Source organism: Mirounga leonina, unplaced genomic scaffold, assembly GCF_011800145.1.
Source record: "Mirounga leonina isolate KUSES-001 unplaced genomic scaffold, KU_Mleo_1.0 Mir_95, whole genome shotgun sequence".
NCBI lineage: Eukaryota > Metazoa > Chordata > Mammalia > Carnivora > Phocidae > Mirounga > Mirounga leonina.
In genome coordinates, this window is record NW_023270865.1 from 24,377,692 (window position 1) to 24,392,255 (window position 14,564).

A 14,564-nucleotide genomic window follows, 5' to 3' on the forward strand; every position below is an offset into this window, starting at 1 on the left:
GTAATCACCAGGGTGCTTATAAGTGAAAGAGGAGAGGCAATGTCAGAGAGATTTATCGTGAGAAAATGGCCATTGCTGGCTCTGGAGCCAGAGGTGGCCACCAGCTAAGGAATTCAGGCAGCCTCCAGAATGTGGAAAAGGTAAGAAAACAGAGTCCTCTCTAGGACTTTGAGGGGACACAGCCCTGCTGACATCTTGGGTTTAGCCCATTAAGATACATTACAAACTCATGACCTCCAGGATTAGAAAATAATAAATATGTGTTGTTTTAAAGCCACTAGATTTATGGTAATTTGTCGCAGCTGCAATAGGAAGGGACTACAGAATCTTGACTAAGTCACGTAACTGAGCAGTTGGGACACAAGGTGGCACTGGATCACCAGATTTACCAAAGAAGCCCTCCGTTTTGTAATTCTGTATTACTAAGGGCCATGGTAAAATTTTCTTGTAATAAATTTTTAAAAATCATCTCACATTTGCATCGAAGTATCTTCGATGCTGTTAGTAAATCCCGTAAATTGGCTTTGGTGAATTTTTAAGTTGATTTCTGGCTATGATTTTTTTTTTAATCTAGAAAGATGAACTGTAAATAAAAAGAAGCTCCTAGAATACGTCACAAACACAAGAACTTTTTTTGTTCCCAGTGTCTTGAACACTGACAACAGCCCATAGCAGGCACCTAATAAATAATCATTAAATGAAAGAACATCTCATGTCCAATTTGCACATAAATTGTCAAGTCTTTTCTCACATTAACCTGAATAGTCTGGAACTTGAGGAAAATCCTTTTGTTCAAGAATTTCAAATTTAGTACTCTTTGTAGAGCACTCCTTTATTCAGATGTGCTTACAATGCATTCTTCTTTGTGCTAGAAATGAAACAGCCATTCCTTGTTCTATAGAGCCCTCCCTGCCCTCCACCCCAGCTGGCGTGTCCAGTTCAAACTCGACAGCCTCAGGCTTCTTATTCTCCTCCCAGTGTGTGCAGGTGACTTTAGGGGAATGAGTGGCCAGGGACCCGAAGTTAATCACCTTGTGAGGCAGAGGTACTGGGTACTTGTACATTTCACTGTATCTTTCCTTGGCCTTGGATGCTTTGTGCCTGCCCCTCCCTCCGCCGAGGGCATTAGGCTCTCTCCTGGGCTTGTCTGACCTCCCAAATCAAAGCAAGAGAGTGTCCTCTTTGGAGAGTTTTTCCCAGTATAGTCTGTGTCCAGACACCCTGCAAATTCTGATTCCTCTCTATTCTTGTAATACTTTGTTCTTTCCCTTTTTGTATTGTTTTATAGCTAGTTGTGTAAAGTGGCATCAGATTGTAATTTCCCTGTAGAAAAGATTCTATTTTATTATATTTTGTGTTCTCAACACCCAGCCCATACTGGTAACAAAGTAAATGCTTTGGGAAGGAGAAGAGAAGGAAGGGAGGGTATGAAGGAAGGAGGATAGGAGCGAGGAAGGCTATTCCGTCATTGGGCTCAGACTGCAGATGGGTACAATAATTGTTGATTTCTTAATATTTAAATACGGGTGTGTGCACATATGTTTAATCCAGAAGAAAAGTAATCAGGATTACATTCATCATTTGAGTATAATTTCCATTTGCCAACTCTTGGGGTAGTAAATATAATGAGGCCTAAAATCAATGCTGTCTTTACTCTTTTTTTTAAAAGATAAGAAAGGAATTTGAATGCAAATTATAATGCTTTTCTTCAAAGGGGAATGATTTGCCACTCTTTAATTTGATAAAGTTCTTTATGCTTCGAATACAGACTTTTAAATATTAATAAACCTCAGAAAGCAGGAATCAAATCCTCAACCCTTCATGAATTATCACAATTTTAAAAATCCAATTCTACAAAGCAAATCATAAAGTGCAAAATGGATTTTCCAAATCACATCTCCTTTTGGTATTAATTCATATGATTATGCATATTAAATTGAGTATTAATACTATAATTTGAAGTTTCCTATTTTTTGGTATTATATAATTTCAAATACACATTTTTTTGCTTTCAATAAAATGAATATAATTATCATTAAATCCACTTCTATTTTTATCAGCATATTATGTTTGAATAGCATAAAAGATCAAATATTACTAAAAGTGATTTTTACAAAACAACAATCCCTTCTGTTCATCTTCCAATCCCATCATCCATTAAGTACACAATTTCAATTTTTTTAGCTATTTTCTCTGATTTTTCTTCTTTATTTCTAAATAATATGTACATACTGCTATCCATCGATTCATCTGAATAGACTTACCTGTTGATTTATACAATTACAGATAATAAGGATTTTAGCTCAATTATATCCCCCTTTCCCTTCCATCATCTTCTCAATAAAATGATATCTCAAATATCTGTTAAATCTATATTCAGTGTTCTCTAATTTTGACCATGTGTATGTTGTATGTGGTTTAAACAGTGATTACATATCCTTTCTTACATAACTTATTTTTTTCTGGAGTTAATAATTACCTCATTTTAAAACATTTTCTTAATTTTCTTTGAACAACTGACTAAATAGCCACACATCCTCAACAGCTCTATAAAGTGCCTCTCAATTCAATTTTATACAAAATTTTATGGTTCCTCTGTGGGCACTTGGCTCCTGTTTTGTTGGGTCTTCCATTTGCCATCACCCTAGGAATTCTCTTTGTCTTCATTGGATCCTGTCTCCTCAACCCCATGTATCTCCATATCCCTGTATCCTTTTTCTAAGTTGAGCCCTTTTGTGTGAGTGGGTGTGTGTGTCCTGCATTCATCCATACTTGAGCACATCCTCAAATAGCTTCCCAAGAAAGATGTTTGGGAAGTACATTTTTTGAGGCTCTGCATGTCTAAATTGTCTCTTTTCTACTCTTTCACTTGATGGAGAGTTTGGCTAAATATAGAACTCTTGGTTAAAAAATTAACTTAAAAATAAATTTGAGGGTCTAACCCTATTATCTTCTACCTCCCATTTGAGAAGTTTGATGCCATTCTTATTCATAGTCTTCTATTCGTTATCTGTCTCACCATCCCCCTGCCTCTACCCCACCCCCTCCATTCCTACCAGCGGCTTTTAGAGTCCTCTGTTTATTCCCAATGTTTGAAATTTCACGATAATGAATCTTTTGTTGTTGTTGTTTTATTGTTGGTGGGGGTTTTTGTTTGCTTTTGTTTTTTGTCTTTTAGTCAATGGGCTGGATACCCAAAGGGCCTTTCTGAGAAGAAGCTCATATTCTTCAGCTCTGGAAAATTCTTTTATGTTATTTTATTTATTTATACTTTTCTCCACCATTCTTTTCCCCTCTCTCTTTCCGGAGCTCCTATCATTTAGCTGTTAGGCCTCCTGAATCAACCATCCAATTTCTTATGTTTTCTTTCTTATTGTCCAGTTACTCACCATTTTGCTCTACATTTTGGATTCCCTAACCATGTCTTCCACTTTTCTACTCAGTTTTTCATTTCTGCCATCCAATTTTTATTTTTCTAGTGTTGTTGTTGTCGTTCTCCTCCAAGTATTCTTTTAAAAACTATTATCTTGTTCCTCTTGGATGGATATACACCATCTCTTATTTCTCTGAGGACAGTAATGACTTTTTTTTATTTTTCTTCTCCCTCCATAGTTTGTTTCTCTGAGTTTCTTTTTTTAAACAGGTTTATTGGGATATCATTCTTTTTTTTTTAATTGGGATATCATTCTTATGTCATTAAATTCACTCATTTTAAGTGTCTCATTCACTGATTCATTGACTCATTCCACCATCACTACAGTCCAGTTTTAGAATATTTCCACCACCCGCAAAAGATCTCATGGACCCATTTGCAATTCATCTCCATTCCCAACTAGTCCCAATCAGCCAATAATCTGCTGTCTCTAGACATTTGCTTTTTCTAGACATTTCATATAAATAGAATCGTACGAGATCAGACCTTCTGTGTCTGCTTTCTGTCACTGCACGTGCTGTGTTTAAAGGTCATCCTTGCTGTAATGCACATCAGCAGTCCATTCCTTTTTTTATTGCTGAAATGTATTCCACTGTGTGAATGTACCCCATTTTGTCATTCACCCATTGACTGTACATTTGGGTTGTTTCCACTTTAGGGTAATCGTAAACATCCTTTTGTTATTTTAGTATTTTATGTTGAACTCCACGGTTCACCATTTAGAGGGGTTTACCAAATGAATGCACTCCCTTGCAGTTTGCTCATATTTAGAGAGGCCAAAAAAGTTATTTGGAAACTCTCCATGATGGGAGGTGGCGCAGTGGGGGTTTCATTGTAATTCTTTGAGGAAATTCTCTTGTCCGTGTTTTTCATTCTTTTCTCTTGGACTGGTGGAATTTTCCAGAGATGACTCTCCTCATGCCTTGGCTGGAGGATATAATCCTAACTTCTGGTGCTCCAGGAATTGAGAAGAAGGAGAAGGCTAAGATGTCACAAATTTTAGGACATACACTTTTTTGATGTCCCCGTTTTCAGTACAAGATCCCTGCCTCCTCTGACTGTGCTTTGTGTACCTGAGTCCAGAGACCTTTTGTTTGATTCTCTTCTACAAGGCTGGCTGCTCAGAGCAGATGAGAAGATCTGGAGATGCTAGTTTCTAAAAAGATTTGAAACAATCTATTTTTAGCCCTACCATTATCTCTCTTTCTCGCCTATTTCCACAGCTAACTATTGCCCATTTCTGGGCCTGGGGGTTTTGCAGTGTAAAGTAGGTTTTGCTTTACCCACTGGCCCATTGAGCTTAGCTTTCTTGGCATCATTTATCCATCGACCACTTTTCCATTTACTTTGCAGTGCCCCAAATGTTACAGCTATTGTTTCCGTTCCTAGTCTCCTAGGTTTGTGCCTCTATAAAAATCCTTCTGCTCTCATTCTCAGAGCATTTTTGTCACGAATACTTATTCAACCAGGCATATTTAATGAGAATCTCCACTTAATTTGGTAACGACAAATAAAACTTTCAATTTCAAATGTATATAAATACCTCGCCCTCAAGGAAGTGCAGTATAACTCACCACTCCTTAAATGTGTGTTCCACGCAGTGACTTCCTTTCAAGAGTCCAGAATGCAAAGGGACAGGGGGAGATTAGCTTTGTGATGGAGAAACCTGCCAAACACTTCCTCAGCCAGGTGACCAAAGTCAATGTTAACAGTGATAAGTCATGTTCATACTGTCTACCCTTCATATGATGTGAGGAGAATGGCACTTTACCTTTGTGGTCTCCCTTCCCCAAACCCATGATCCCAGTCTGATCATGAGAAAAACGTCAGACAAATCCCAATAGAGGGACAATTCCAAAGTACCTGACCAGTGCTTCTCAAAATTGTCAAAGTCCTCAAAACAAGGAGAGTCTGAAGAACTTTCACAGCCAAGGGGGAGCCTAAGGAAAAAAATCATCTATTCTAACTTGTGTATTGGAATAGTTTGTCAATAAACATTTTTAAAAGAGAATGAACAAAGTACTATGTTGTTGTTTTTTTAAGATTTTATTTATTTATTTGACAGAGAGAGACACAGCAAGAGAGGGAACACGAGCAGGGGGAGTGGGAGAGGGAGAAGCAGGCTTCCCGCTGAGGAGGGAGCCCGATGCAGGGCTCGATCCCAGGACCCCGGGACCATGACCTGAGCCGAAGGCAGACGCTTAACGACTGAGCCACCCAGGTGCCCCAACAAAGTACTATGTTGCAGGAAATACACCTGGTGCTGGGGCTACAGAGATTAATGAAATATGATTCCTGTCCCACAAGATGTTCACATTCTGGGAATACAGACTCTGACATAAAATACTTTTTGTATTCTACTTCCCGAGAAACACACCAGCTACGATGAACACATTTTGCTATTGATATTAAGAGTATGAAAAAATAAAGCTGAAATTCTCTGATTCTTAAAAACTTTCATTTAGGTGAGATGTGGAATCTCTTAGAATTGTATCATCAGTTAAGACACATTCAAGGAGTGCCTGGGTGGCTCAGCTGGTTAAGCGTCTGCCTTTGGCTCAGGTCATGTCTCAGGGTCCTGGGATGGAGCCCCACATCAGGCTCCTTGCTCAGTGGGGAGCCTGCTTCTCTCTCTCCCTCTGACTGCTGTTCCCCGACCCCTTGTGCTCTCTCTTTCTGTCAGATAAATAAAATCTTTTTAAAAAACAAAAAAAAAAAGCAAAAATGATTAAATATCTGGTGGAGAAGCGCGTATTGACAACAGAGAAACAGAACTTCCTACTTTTTGACATGACGACACATCCCCTCACAACAACAGTATCAAGCAGCGCCTCATCAAGAAGGTACAGGAAGCTGTTCTTGACAAATGGGTGAATGACCCTCACCGCATGGACAAGCGCTTGCTGGCCCTCATTTACCTAGCGCACGCCTCCGATGTCCTGGAGAATGCTTTCGCTCCCCTTCTGGACGAGCAGTATGATTTAGCCACCAAGAGAGTGCGGCAGCTCCTTGACTTAGATCCTGAAGTGGAATGTCTGAAGGCCAACACCAATGAGGTCCTGTGGGCAGTGGTGGCCGCGTTCACCAAGTGACGGCTAAGAATGAAGTTCCTTTCTCTCATGTAAACCAGTAGTTTTTCTTCTATTGACTTCTGGTTTTTGGCGATTTGTACTTTCCACACTATAATTGGCTTTTGTTTTATATAATAATAGGTAGCTTTTCTGGGTTTGTGTGTGAATGCCAGAAACTGCTGGTACTAGGGACCTTTCTGCTTAGGGTTAGAAAAAGAAGTTTCACTGTCATTGGCATTTCATTCTTTCTTGAGTTCAAGAGAGTTGCCATTCTCACCATAACAGGTTTGGATTTCTGTTATGTTTACTTTCAAACTACCTCCAGTTCCACATGCACTTCTTTTTTTTTTTTTTAATTTTGTTTGGTAAAACATTTATTGAAAAAGTGTACCCTGAAAGGAGATAAAAAGATATTGAAGTTGTTTCCAGTAACTGTGCTTATTAATCCTAATAGTTTGTACATTCATTTGGATTTTTTACATACATAATCATATTATCTGCAAATAATGACAACTTTTTCTTTTCCAAAAAAAGTATTTTTACTTTTTCTTTTACCTTTTGTTTCTTTTTTAAAGTTTTTAAAAATTTATTTGACAGAGAGTGCACATGATCAGAGCAGGAGGGAGAAGCAGACTCCCTGCTGAGCAGGGAGCCCCATGCGGGGCTTGATCCCAGGACCCCGGGATCATGACCTGAGCGGAAGGCAGATGATTCACTGACTGGGTCACCCAGGGGCCTGCCTTTTGTTTCTTTTATTCTTCTTGCCTTATAGCACTGACTGGTACCTCCAGTACAATGTAGAACAGAAGTGGTGATAGTGATCATTCCTGTTTTAATTCCAACTCAAAAAGCCAATGTTCAAAATTCACTATTAAGTAAAATGTAGTTGCTGATTTTTTAAAAACAGATCCTCTTGATGAATTTAAGGTAGTTCTCTTCCTACAGTCGACCCTTTAACAACATGGGTTTGAACTGCATGAATCCACTTATACATAGATTTTTTTATAACTATAGTACAGTACTATAAATGTATTTTCTCTTGTTATTTTCTGAACATTTTCTTTAGTTTACTTTACTGTAAGAATACACTATATAGTACATATAATACAAAATATGTGTTAATCAACTTTATGTTACTGGTAAAGCTTCTGGTTAAGAGTGGGCTATTAGTAGTTACTTTTATGGCGTTTCAAAATTTATATGAGGATTTTCAAATGCACAGGAGGGTGGGTCCACCTCTGCATTGTTCAAAGGTCAACTGTAGTTTGTTGAGAGAGATTTTTTTTCTTGATCATATTTTTTCTGCATCTATTGAGATAACTATATGTTTTTTTCCCAATGAGTTGCATTGATTGAATTTTTTAAAAAGAATTATATTCCTTAACATTTTTTTCAGTTTTATGAATAACATCTTATATCACTGTGCAATCAACAGAGCTAGAATGATTGGGTTTTGATAGATGGTTTCTTTTCTAATCAACATGGCACCTGGAAAACAATGTTTTATTTTTCTGCTAACTAGACAGACTGAAAAAGCTGTTGGTCCCATGGCTACCAATCTGTTTAAAAGAAGATACTAAAAGATACAGAAGGCTAAGAAGTATTTTTGGAAACTGAGTCTGGGCTCTCTTCTCCCTCTGGGTGATAGAGGAAGGGGTGGGGCTGCAGTTTCAGAACATTGATCTCTCTTTTTTTTTAATTCAATTAATTAACATACAATGTATTATTAGTTTCAGATGTAGAGTTCAGTGATTCATCAGTCTTATGTAATACCCAGTGCTCATTATATCACGTTCCCTCTTTAATGTCCATCACCCAGTTACCCCATCTCCCTCAACCGTCTCTCCACCACATGCACTTCTTTAGCATCTCCTCAGTTTAAAACTTTCCACAAGTTTACAAGGGCGCCTGGCTGGCTTGGTCAGAAGAGCATGTGACCCTTGATCTCAGGGTTGTGGGTTCAAGCCTGACATTAGGTGTAGAGATTACTAAAAAAAAAACTTAAAACATAATAGTCTTTCCACAAGTGCAAATTCTTCTGTAATTTTCTTTTTTTTTTTTTTTTTAAGATTTTATTTATTTATTTGACAGAGACACAGTAAGAGCAGGATCACAAGCAGGGGGAGAGGGAGAGGGAGAAACAGGCTTCCCGCGGAGCAGGGAGCCCGATGCGGGGCTCGATCCCAGGACCCTGGGATCATGACCTGAGCCAAAGGCAGACGCTTAACGACTGAGCCACCCAGGCGCCCCTGTAATTTTCAAAAATTGAGAGAGAAATCACAAAGGTTTTAACTCACCAAAAGTGAAGTCTGTAATTAAGGTATTTTCTAGTAGAAATATGTACCTTAAAAATATATCTTACTGGCACTATGCCAAGAGAAAGAGGTAAGGCAGAGAAAGACAAATACTGTATATCACTTATATGCAGAATCTAGAAAAGCCAAACTCCTGTGAATAGAAGTATATATATGAAGAATATTCAAGGATAGGGGGGGTTTTATGCGAAGTCTCAAGAACGGGGGGGGGGGGGGGGGCAATAGAGAGAAGTTGGTCTAAAAGTACAATCTTCCAGTCATAAGACAAAAGCATTTTGGTGATCTAATCTACCACACAGTGTTGCAAAATGATCACCACACTAAGTCTAGTTAACATCAATGTTTTCACTATTAAATCAAAAGGTGAATTGCTCCATCGAGCCATTTGCGATGTGTTACATCTCACTTATGCCACATATAGTATGGCTTCACGTGATTTGCTTGTTGCTCTGCACCCTACTCAGGAGGTACCAAGGGAAGTTAAATGAATAGCTCAAAGACCTCAAGAATCCTCTCTCTCTCCTCATTTTCTCTCTGTAATTCTCAGGATGTTGCCTTTTGATTCAGATGTTCTCTCATGGTTGCAGAAAGAGGAGTAGCTCTGAGGATCCAACTCTTGCACAACAGTTTCCAAACCCTGGAAGAAGTGAAGAGGCCCTGTCTTTTCCTCTTGTGCCTTTTAAAGAGTTATAAAACAGGGCGCCTGGGTGGCTCAGTTGGTTGAGCGACTGCCTTCGGCTCAGGTCATGGTCCTGGAGTCCCGGGATCGAGTCCCGCATCGGGCTCCCTGCTCAGCGGGGAGTCTGCTTCTCCCTCATCCTCCCCCATCTCATGCTCTCTCTCTCTGTCTCATTCTCTCTCTCAAATAAATAAATAAAATCTTAAAAAGTTATAAAACATTCAGAACACCTAGCAGGTGCTCTCTCATGTCTCATTGGCTGGATTCACATCACATGCTCATTTCTAAACCAATCATGAACTCATCAAGATGCACACTTTGTGGCTCTTCCAAGGACTCCCGTGGTTATTGGATGTGGGAGGAGGAGGGACAGGATAATCTGTTAGCAAGGAAGAGGGAAAATTTGTGAGCAATCACTATCTGTCTTCCACAGTCAAGGACAATGAACATCTTTTCACGTGGTTAACCATTTCCACTGGCTGATTTTTATATTGCTATACCAATAGCCTGCTGTTCATAGTTTTACAAAAAGTCTTGATATCTGTGAAGACCAGTCCTTCCTCAAAATCACTGAGCCCTTTGCTCTTCCATATGAATTTTAGGAACCACTTAACCAAGTTTCCTGAAATACCCTGTTGGGATTTTTGGTTGATATGACATCATGCAGATTTATTTGAAGGAACTGACATCTTTATGATATTGAGTCTTTCCATGTAGCAACATGGCATAACTTTCTGTGGTAAATATGGCCACAGATTCTTTGCACCTCCTTCTAGGTGGGGCCTATTTCCCCACCTCTTGTATCTGGGCCGGCTTTGCTGTTTGCTTTACCCAGTAGAATGTGGCAAAAGGGACAATTTTGCAAGCTCCAGAGCTTGGCGTACATGAAGTGATATGGTTTCTGATTTCACTCTCTTGGACTGCTGCCTTGAGACCACCATACCATAATGAAGCCCAGGATAAAAGAACATATGGGAAGAGAAACCCAGCTGTCCCAGCTAAGTTCAGGGCCCAGCCAGCTGACCTGCCCGCTGAATGCAGCTGTGTGAAGAAGCCTAAGTGAAAGCAGCAGAGAATTGCTTAGCCGACCCACAGAATTGCATGAAAGGATGAATTGTTGGTGATTTAGGCCATTAAGTTTGGGGGTATTTTATTCCACAACAAACACTAGCTGAACGAGAAATTGGTACCTGGAAGTGGGATGCTACTCTAGGAACAATGTAACACATGTGGCATGGCTTTGGGACAGTGGAGAGAGTCTACCAGAGCAACGAAGAGACTGTTAGCAGAAGCTTGAAAAAGCAGTGGGGAAGCTACTCTTGAAGTCCAGAAGGATGGTAAACCATGTTTTGTGCTAGTGAAAAAATTGTGTTATAAACACCACATGAAGCAAAGGAACCAGCTGGCTACATGTAGGATCATGAGAAATATTGAATTATTATTATTGCATTGAGACAATAAAACAAGTTTTGGGATGGTTTTATACAATGCATAATTGAAACACTAATGAACTAGTGAGTCTAATTGTTATGGACTTAATTTTGTCCCCTCGAAAAATGCATATTTTGAAGCCCGAACCCCCAACATCACCGTATTTGGAGATAAGGCCTTTAGGGAGGTGATTAAGGTTAAATGAGGTCACAAGAACAGGGCCCTAATCCAATAAAACTGGTTTCCTTATAAGGGGAAGAGACACCAGAAGTCTAGTAACCTGTCTATAGATATTCTTGGATTTTTTTTTTTTTTTAAGATTTTATTTATTTGTCAGAGAGAGCACAAGCAGGGGGAGCGGCAGCCTCTCCGCTGAGCAAGGAGCCAGATGTGGGGCTCAATCCCAGGACCCTGGGATAATGACCTGAGCCGAAGGCAGATGCTTAACTGACTGAGCCACCCAGGTGCCCCTTGCATTTTTTTTTATACAGATAATAATATTGTCAGAAAAGGATGATATTCATTATTATAGCTCATTTATTTTTTTCCCTAGCTAAGGCAGCAACATTTATTTATGATATTCTCATTTAATTTTGTAATAGGCATTATATTCACATGCTTTAAGAAATATTAACAGGTGTGTAGTAGGGGTGCCAGGTGGCTCAGTCAGTTAAGCGTCTGCCTTTAGCTCAGGTCATGATCTGAGGGTCCTGGGATCAAGCCCCTGGTCGGGCTCTCTGCTCAATGGGGAGCCTGCTTCTCCCTCTGCCCCTCCCCCCATCACTTGTTCTCTCTCTCAAATAAATACATAAAATGTTAAAAAAAAAAAAAAACAATTTTTCTTTAAAAAGGGTGTGTAGTAAAAAGTCATGCCATCTCTGTCATTCTTTTGTTTTATTCCAATGGTAAATACAGTATTGACCAATATGGCTATCAGCAGGTATCTCTGTCTTCTAGCTGCCTTTGATTAAAATGTTTCTAAATTTTGCACTAAAATGTTGATGTTTTCAATAGGCTTTTTTAAAAAAAGGCTTTTGATAAGGGGGTTTTAATTCATCATGTCAAAGAAGTTATCTTCCGTCTTTATATTGTTAAAACTTATTTTTCATGATTATGAATGAAATTTTATCTAATTTTTTGCCTTTTAATTTTGAGGTATAACTTACATACAGTAAAATGCACAGATCATAAGTGTATATTTTAATGAGTTTTGATATGCATGTGCCCATGTAACCCACACCCCTCTCAAGACACAGAACATTCTCTGGGGTGCCTGGGTGGCTCAGTTGGGTAAGCCTCTGATTCTTGATTTTGGCTCAGATCATGATCTCAGGGTCATGAGATTGAGCCCCCTGTCAGGCTCTGCACTCAGCAAGGAGTCTGCTTGAGATTCTCTCCCTCTGCCCCATCCCCATTTGTATGCATGCATGCGCTCTATCTCTAAAATAAAGAAATAAATCTTAAAAAAAAAATACACAGAACATTCTCATCACCCTAGAAAATTCCCTTGTGCCCTTGCTCAGTCAATCCCACCACCCCACTCTCCTGGGATAATCGAATTTGATTTTTCACATTAGATTAAGTATGTCAGTCCTAGTACATGATATAAATTGAATCCTTCGATATGTACTCTTGTTGTATCAGTAGTTTATTTCTTTTCTCTCTTTTTTTATTGTAATATTCTATTATATGAACAGGTATTATTATTTTTGCTTTAAACAGTCAAAAATCCTTTAAGGAAATTAAAAATAAAAGAGAAAAGTCACTTATATTTACCCACAATTTTTTTTTTTTTTGGCCATTACTGCCACTCTATGTCCCTTTGTGTAGATCTGAGTTTCCATGTAGTATCATTTTCCTTCAGCCTAAAGAATACTTTTTTCAACCTGTCTTGTCATTTGGAAATGTTGATGATGAATTCACTCAGCTTTTGCTTAACAGAAAAATGTCTTTAGTTTGCATTCATTTTTGAAGAATATTTTTTCTGACTATAGAACTCCAAAATTATAGGGTTTTTTTTTTTTCTTTTAGCACTTTACAGATGTTGATCCTCTGTATTTTGGCTTTCATCATTTCTGACTGAGAATTCAGTGCCATGTCATCACTGTGCCCTGTATGTAATGTGTCTTCTTCCTCTGACTGCTTTTAAGATTTTCTCTTTATCTTTGGTTTTTAGTCATTTGACTAATTCAACAATAATATGCCTAGTATGGGTTTCTTTGTGCTTATTCTGCTCAGGCTTCACTGAAATTCTTGAATTTGTAAGCTGGTATTTTTCATCACGTTTTGTCTTCAAGTATTTCTTTCTGCACCATACTTTCTCTCCTCCTTCTAGGTTTCCAGTTATTATACAGGATCCCCAAACTACTCATTTTTTATATTCTACTGATTTTTCTCTGTTTTTCTAGTTTAGATAGTTCCCGTTTTCCTCTCTTTAAATGCACTGATCTTCTCTTCTATGGTATCCAACTGATCTCAAATTTCATCCAGTGTATTTTTTATTTCAGAAATTTTCTTGCATGTTGAAGGTGCTCAAATGCCTGGTGATCCCTGTCTATTCATTTATATTTAAGAATGGGACACACAAAAGCTGACAGGGAGCTCTGGGTCCGTAAACAAGTTTCTCAGCTTTGCTGTAGAGTGGTCATGTGGGAGCAGTAGGCACTATCTCAGAGAACCCAGAAAGGAAAAATATGGAGGTCTCTTCTTTAGGACCATTCAATTTCTCCAGGAAGAAAGTTCTAAATTTTTGCCTATGTAGTAGATACCTTGCTACAGGCATTTTTCTAGGAGAGACAGTGACAGAGATAGAGACTTAGGTTGGGGTGGAGAGAATAGCTATCTTTCTTCTTGATCATCTGACACAAAGAAGACAAAACAACCAACGCTGATAACAGACCCAGACTTCCTTATCATCTTTTCAATGCCTCATTTAAAAATATGAGCAGATCATCAAGGATCACCCAGACATTTGCTTTTCCATCAGTTCTGTTTTCAGCCGTATTTCTCATTCTTGCCCTTCCAAGTATGTTCAGTCTTCTGTCTCAAAGTTCTCTAGTTCAGATCTCCCATCAGGGCTTCCATTGACTAGTGGAAGCCAGTTGTCAGGGGAGCCTGGGAGACGTGGTTCACAGTGGTCAGCCTCCCAGGGGCCTAGAGCAGGGTGGAGAGTGCATCTGCAGAAAGCAAAAAGGAGAAGGATCAGCACATGAAGATTTTTGAGAGATATCTGTTGCATAACTTGGGGAGAAATCAAGATGTGCCAACAGTCTAAACATTCTCAAGTGGCTAAAACAAAACTGCAAGCCATCTTGTGAAAAAAAACAAGAACAAAAACAAAAAACAAACACCAAACAACTTCTTCACTTTACCTTTGATGCCTGTCATATGTAGAAATACATGAGGATGGAAATGCAGGCATTTCAGATTAGAAAACAAGATTGTTTTATATTGCATGCTTATGCCTTAAGGTGACTCCTAATTTATCACTTCAGTGATGGAACCAATTGCTACTCAGGGGGATAAAAAAAGGAGCAAAAGAGTCAGCTCTGACTTAGTGGAACTGACCAGGCTGAGGCATCAAGCGACTGTTTCCAATGTGTACAATTTCAGAAAATGTCTCAGTCTTGTCACGG

General features: G+C 38.9%; 1 pseudogene; it reads left to right on the forward strand.

Annotated features, from left to right (window-relative positions):
* The first annotated feature begins 5,903 nt into the window (after window positions 1-5,903).
* LOC118006172 lies at window positions 5,904-6,693 on the forward strand (annotated as a pseudogene).
* Window positions 6,694-14,564: the final 7,871 nt, after the last annotated feature.